The sequence below is a fragment of the Grus americana genome, chromosome 1, assembly GCF_028858705.1.
Source record: "Grus americana isolate bGruAme1 chromosome 1, bGruAme1.mat, whole genome shotgun sequence".
NCBI lineage: Eukaryota > Metazoa > Chordata > Aves > Gruiformes > Gruidae > Grus > Grus americana.
The window spans coordinates 100,205,030-100,211,029 of NC_072852.1; positions in this window are offsets into that span (position 1 = coordinate 100,205,030).

Here is a 6,000-nt window from a genome sequence, read left to right on the forward strand (position 1 = left end):
CAGGAGGGAATTTATTTTGTTTGGTGGCCACAGTTGTATTATATTGCCATTAAGAAGAAGCTGCTGAATTAGGCATTTCTGAGGTTTTGTTTTTATTTGATTAAGCTTAGGTCATAATTAAAGAAATCTGCCAGGTTTTTTGCAGCTATTTCACTAATGTTTGTGAGATGTGTTTCCCCAATCTGTTACTGAATCGCTTCCTTACACAAATGTAACTCCCAGGTGTGCTGCTACACTGGTGCTTTTAATTGCATTTTATTTACTATGCTCCAGAATTATCATTTTGCTTTCATCAACACTTATGGGTAATTTAATATGTGCAAACTAAATTCGTTAAGATCAAAACACTAACTGTGGTACTTGTTCCATGCCTTCATTTCTATGGCAGTTAAAACCTTTAGGTTAAACATATGTTTATGTTTAACACTCACTTTGTGAGTGTGTCTTCTGGAGGAACATGAGGTCTTTCCCTTATTGGTAGGTTTACAAACTATTTAATTTCTCTCAAGATCAGGTAGTGAGATCTCTGTACCTGTTCAGTAGAAAATGATGACAATGGTATTTACTATTAGCAGAGTGTAAAGATCATATGAGGTGATGTAGGAAGCAACTGTGGAAAAGGATCCTTTCCCTTTAATATATGGTCTGAAAACTTGCTTGTGCGCTCAGTGCAGTACGTAGAGTTTACCAGCTGTGAGTGGTGCCCTTGGAACCAGTGATGCTATTTAAGGTAGAAAGCACTAGAACAAGCAGAAAGTGATGCAAAATTGGCTAGCTGACATGCTGATAAAAGTAAGATGGGATGCAGCAAAATCAGTGCTCTTTGCCAGTGCTATAATACTGAATATTTTAAGTGATTCTGATTTGCCCTCCTGCCTAGCGTGTTGACTTGTGAATGAAGGTGAATTAAACTCCACTGCATGCAAGTGGTTCCTATTCCCCACCTGTTTGTCATGTGCTTGATGCAGTTGTCCTGGCTGAAGCAGTGGCTACTTAAAGGAGATGTTGGATTTTGCCTCTGAGACTAATCCAGGTGTTTGAAATTCAGCAGTTTGGGGTATGTACACACCAATGAATACTTGAGAGTTTGTGGGCATATTGAAAGCTATATGCTTTTGGATGTGTTGGGAAATAATTCAGTGAATGACAGGTCCAGAGCAATGGCACTGTGTACGAGCAGTCAGCTGGGAAAAAGAAAGCCTGGTTACAGGAATTATAAATGAGAATAACTGTTTGACTTGAGGAGAACAAAATGAGCTGAAAAAACAGCCCAGAAATACATGGTCAGAAATAAAGGGGGAGTCAGTTTGGACTTGCTAATAGTTCTGTCTTCAGCAAACACTCTTAAGTTCATACTCCCAAAGGAGAGAAAATAATAAAAAGTAAAATCTAAACCAGGAGAGCCACTGATCCGTTCTGGATGACAAGCCGAATGCTATAGCCATCTGGGAATGGGGGAAGGAAAAAGCAGGCACTGGGGAGGTTTGGTATCTCGGCTGCCAAGAACGAAACAGAACTAGCTCTTCTGTTGGTACAGCAGAGATTTCTATTGCACACAGAGAAAATGAACCTAACAAAGACACAGGCCTGTAGATAAGAGGGAGAGCTGCCAGGACAATGAAAGAAGGTAGCTATTTGGCTGTGATACAGATTTCCTTTTGACTGTCACTGAAAAACATACCCTGACTGACGTGGAACATAAGTCCTTTTTGTGAAGACATTAATGCGACATTTGCTAGAAAACTTGGAGGGCTGAATGCTATCCACACCTACCAGCTGTGTTGCAAAGGGAGCAATGCCATCTTTTACATAAGGCTACTCAGTGCCCAGTTTGCCATTAAGAGGGGAAATAGTTTGTCTTTGGCTGGTGCTGAACAAGGTTTCACAGGCCTTGGACAAATTGAACATTATTTGAAACCACGCATTCATCTGCTGGCTGCTGTTCCTCGTGCCTGCTTCCCTTACGTTCATTGAAGTCCTTCTTGGAAACTTCTTGCCAGTGATCATAGCTTGCACTTTCCTGTTTGTGGTTTGTTGCTCTATCAGACTGGAGCATTTGAATACCTGTTGTGAGGTTTTCCAAACACTGCAATTCAGTTATAACAGTTGTAACTCATGAAGTCTCTCACAGTGAAGTTCTTAGAAAATATTTCAAAGCAATTTCATTGAATTAGCAATATGAGTATGAAGGAGGAGGTGATATACTGGCTGTAATTGAGTACTGATTTACTGTTTATCAAGTTCCCAGAGACCTTCTGAAGTTCCCTCCAACCTGATTTATCCTTTAGTCCTGAGTTTGTAGTCATACTCCTGTATAGGACATCTTCTTCAGGTTGGTATCATTGGAAAGGAGTGGCTGTCCTTGTGGCCATTGAACAAGAGACAAATTTTATCTGAGTTCCCTTCTTCATGCATTTGACAAGGCAGCTACTGCCTTTTTTTTTTTGGGGGGGGGGGGGAAGGGGAGGCAGGAAGCAAAGTGCAAAAGCTCTACTTGTGTAAAAAATATGAGCACATTTCAGTCTCTCCACTAATCTTCATTGAGTAGTGCAGAGCATGTAGCTCTGTTAAAGGCATGACTCTGATTGCTAAGTACTGCAAAAGATCTGCTCCATCCTTATCCATTGAGGGCTTGGATTTATTGGGAAGCTGATTGCTTAGTTTCTGCAGCACAGGACACAGCTAGCGTTGCTCTGAAATGAGGACGTCCGGTCACGGATGAAACAGCAACAACTGAGTTGCTGTTTAGTCCTCTGGGACTAGGGGGGATTCATACTGATGCAGACCTGTCTCTTCAGTACAAGCCAGCATCAACTCTTAATTGCAGCCTCAGGTTGACGTGGATAGCTGGCAGCGTCTTTGAAGGCTGAGGTCAAAACAGTATCACCAAAACCAGAGCTTTGTAGTTGCCAGGGCTAACCAGAAAGCTAAAGAATGTTTGACTTGTTGGAACATCAGTAGTGCTCAGTTTTTTCAGGGCTTAATTTTGGGTTTTCCAGCCTTGTAACTGGCAAGTTTTAGTAACTATGTCGGTTGGAAGATTTTAAGTTATTTTTGTAATTGACTTAACTACATCAGTAAAAGCCCTATATGTAGCTGCAGTAAAAAGAATATAAAACATGCATTATACTGTAATAGCTCATTTCACTTGCTATAGCAACTTGTGTTGGTGTAGGAGTATTTACATCAATTTGAGTTTGCCCTCTTGGAGGGCAGGAGAAGAAGGAAGCAGGAATATTGCTTTAACTCTGATGGCTTAGTTAAAGTCAACCCTTCCTCCTTATCCCTCAAATTATCTCATCTTCCTAAAAGCAATACTGCATGTGTTGAATTAGAAACTCATTAATGTACCAACCACATTAAAAAACAAACCCAAACGGCTAAGCAATTGATTATTCTTTGGGGCATCTCCCAGCAAGTTGAGCAGCTCTCATAACTCATCCTGCTGACAGGTCTCATTGACTTTGTTCAGCAAATATAAACCGATTTCACCGAAGCACTTTGCCAAAGAACCTACCAGTCTAAACTGTTAATAATGCCTGTCTAGATTTAAATATAGGTGTAAAGCCAAAAAAGCTGTACAAATGCTACAAAAGCCTTGACGACAAAACCAGTATAAAGCCTTTGAATAACTGTTTCTGTGCTAGGCCTTTGTCCTATTAAAAACATTGAGCACACATGCTCACGGCCACACAAATACTCACAACCTTATCCAGTAGGATGATATGAACACTAACAGAGCCCCCACATGAGTGCAGAGCAGGTGAAGCTCATAACAGCCTGAATTGTCTGTACTGCCTTCTTTTATGAAGAACACAAAGGCAATTTGTTCATTTGGGCTGCTGGTGGACACCAGCAGAGGGGAAGGGTAACAACATAATCTGTTAGGGTGTTGGTTTGGCAGACGGTGGGTTGTGTTTCCATCTGGAGGCTGCCAAGTGCTGACTGAGTCCAGATTTCAGACTTCAGTCTCCGCCATTGGCATCAAACAAGGATTCCTGTGAAGGGATGTCTGCAAAGGGCCAAATTCTGTGCCAAGAGCATCTCTTATATGTCCATCATTATAGCTCCTGTGTGTTATGAGACAAATGTTGTATGACAAATATTGAAAGGAATATAGACACCTTTATAAATCATAGCTAAGTATTTAAAATAATTGCTTCTCCTACCCTCCAAAAAACCGCCTAAAACCTGGGAAACTTCCTGAAGAAATGTAGTTGCCATACTAAGGCAAGAATGTAGGAGGTCCTGCTTGCCTGGAAATAGGTTGCTTTCCTAGACCAGAGGGAAGAGCAAGGGAAGAAAGTGAGGCAATTCCATAGAGTTGTACCTCTTTTTGAGAAGGTGATCTAGATGTGGATGAAATTTTAAAATTTTTGTTGCTGTATTGCCGTGATAACTTGCTCTAGGAGTTGGGTGCTATTCTTGATGGCTGGTATTTGTCTATACTCTGTAGTGCCTTCTTATGCCTGTTAAGAGACGTGGCGTCATACAACAGTTCAGCCCGAAGAGTCTTAGCTTTAACAGAATTGCACAGAATTTGCTTGGGGGTTGTCTGTCCCTACAGTCTTGCCTTTTATAAAGTGGACCTCTTGTCCGAGAGCAGACAGTAGAACTGATTGCCTGGGTCAAAATTTTGCAAATACTGTGTTAATATGATTCTTAGCATAATACCATTTCCTATTGTTTTGTGGTTCCTTATTCCTACCACAATAAATGACTGCTGAAACATCACCATAAAGATTTAATTTCAATGAGTAGAGTCTTGTTTGCTTTTCCCATCTTAATGGCTGCATAAATTGTGAAAAATTGGAATCAAGTCATCACTCTTTTAACAAAATGTACCACACAAAAGATGAAAATGTAAAGCTGTTACTGGAAGCAAACACACACACTCTTCACAGCCCTGGACTTTGATGTTTCTTAGTGTTAACTATATTAACATATGAGGAATAACTGATTCCCACTTCACTCAAGATAAAAAAAAATGCCCGGCCTTTTAAGTAACACTGTGTCAGCTCCATCACTCACCTGAAAAAATGGGACACCTAGTTCCAGACTGTCTGAGACAAAGGGTATTAAAACCTTCTTGTGTGACTTTGTACATTCAGAACGCGGTTGGATTTTATATTGCTGGGGAGATTTGGATTTGTGGCAGCAGGGGTGGGAGTGCAGGCGGTGCCATGAGGATGCAAGCACTGGCTGGAGTTAAGTGGAGACAGTAGTGGCCATCATGCTTGCCTGGAATTTTAGTGGAAACCTGAGAGGGGACGGCTGTATTTCTGACTTCAGGAGAGCATCCCAGCCACTAGGCTACAATAAGACTGGAATAACAAGCAGGGCAGATGATGTGAATGGGCTTGCAACTTGCTGTCTGTCCTGTTGAGGCTGGGTGTTACATAGAGGGGCATTTTGATCCAAAGAGAGAAAGTGTTGAGAGTAAACAAACAACAATAAAAAAGTAAACACAGCCTAAATACCATATAAAAATCTGTTCTTCGGTCCCTTGCCCTGGAGAACGAAGGTGATACAGCCAGTGTGGAAGTACTGTAAGGATGTATTCTGGCCTCAGAACAAATGGTGGATTCTGTCACGTTAGAAAGCAGTGCTAGAGTTAACCCTTCACAGAGATGTCTTCCTCCTGTTTTCCTTCTAGACAGTCAAAGCTTGTTGATCCACTTCTGCTGGCACCCTGTTTTAGTGATCTATGGGGTGGTAGAAAAGTAGCTATATGGCTTTCAGTAACTTGTATTTCAGCGTAGAGTGGAAAGAGAGACTGATTTTTTTTTTTGCCTATATACTTTTTGCTTGCTTTGAACCCTATTTTGCATGGCCTTGAGGGAAAATATGGAATTGACCAGGCAATTTCAGAACAGTGAAACACCATCTTGAGAGAAGTCAGTACAGGAATGTGCCTGAGAACAGTCCCTTACAGCTGGGAGAGGAGAAGCCTCAATGGGTAGCAAGCAGATGGCTCAGCTCTCTCGACATCAGAGTCTC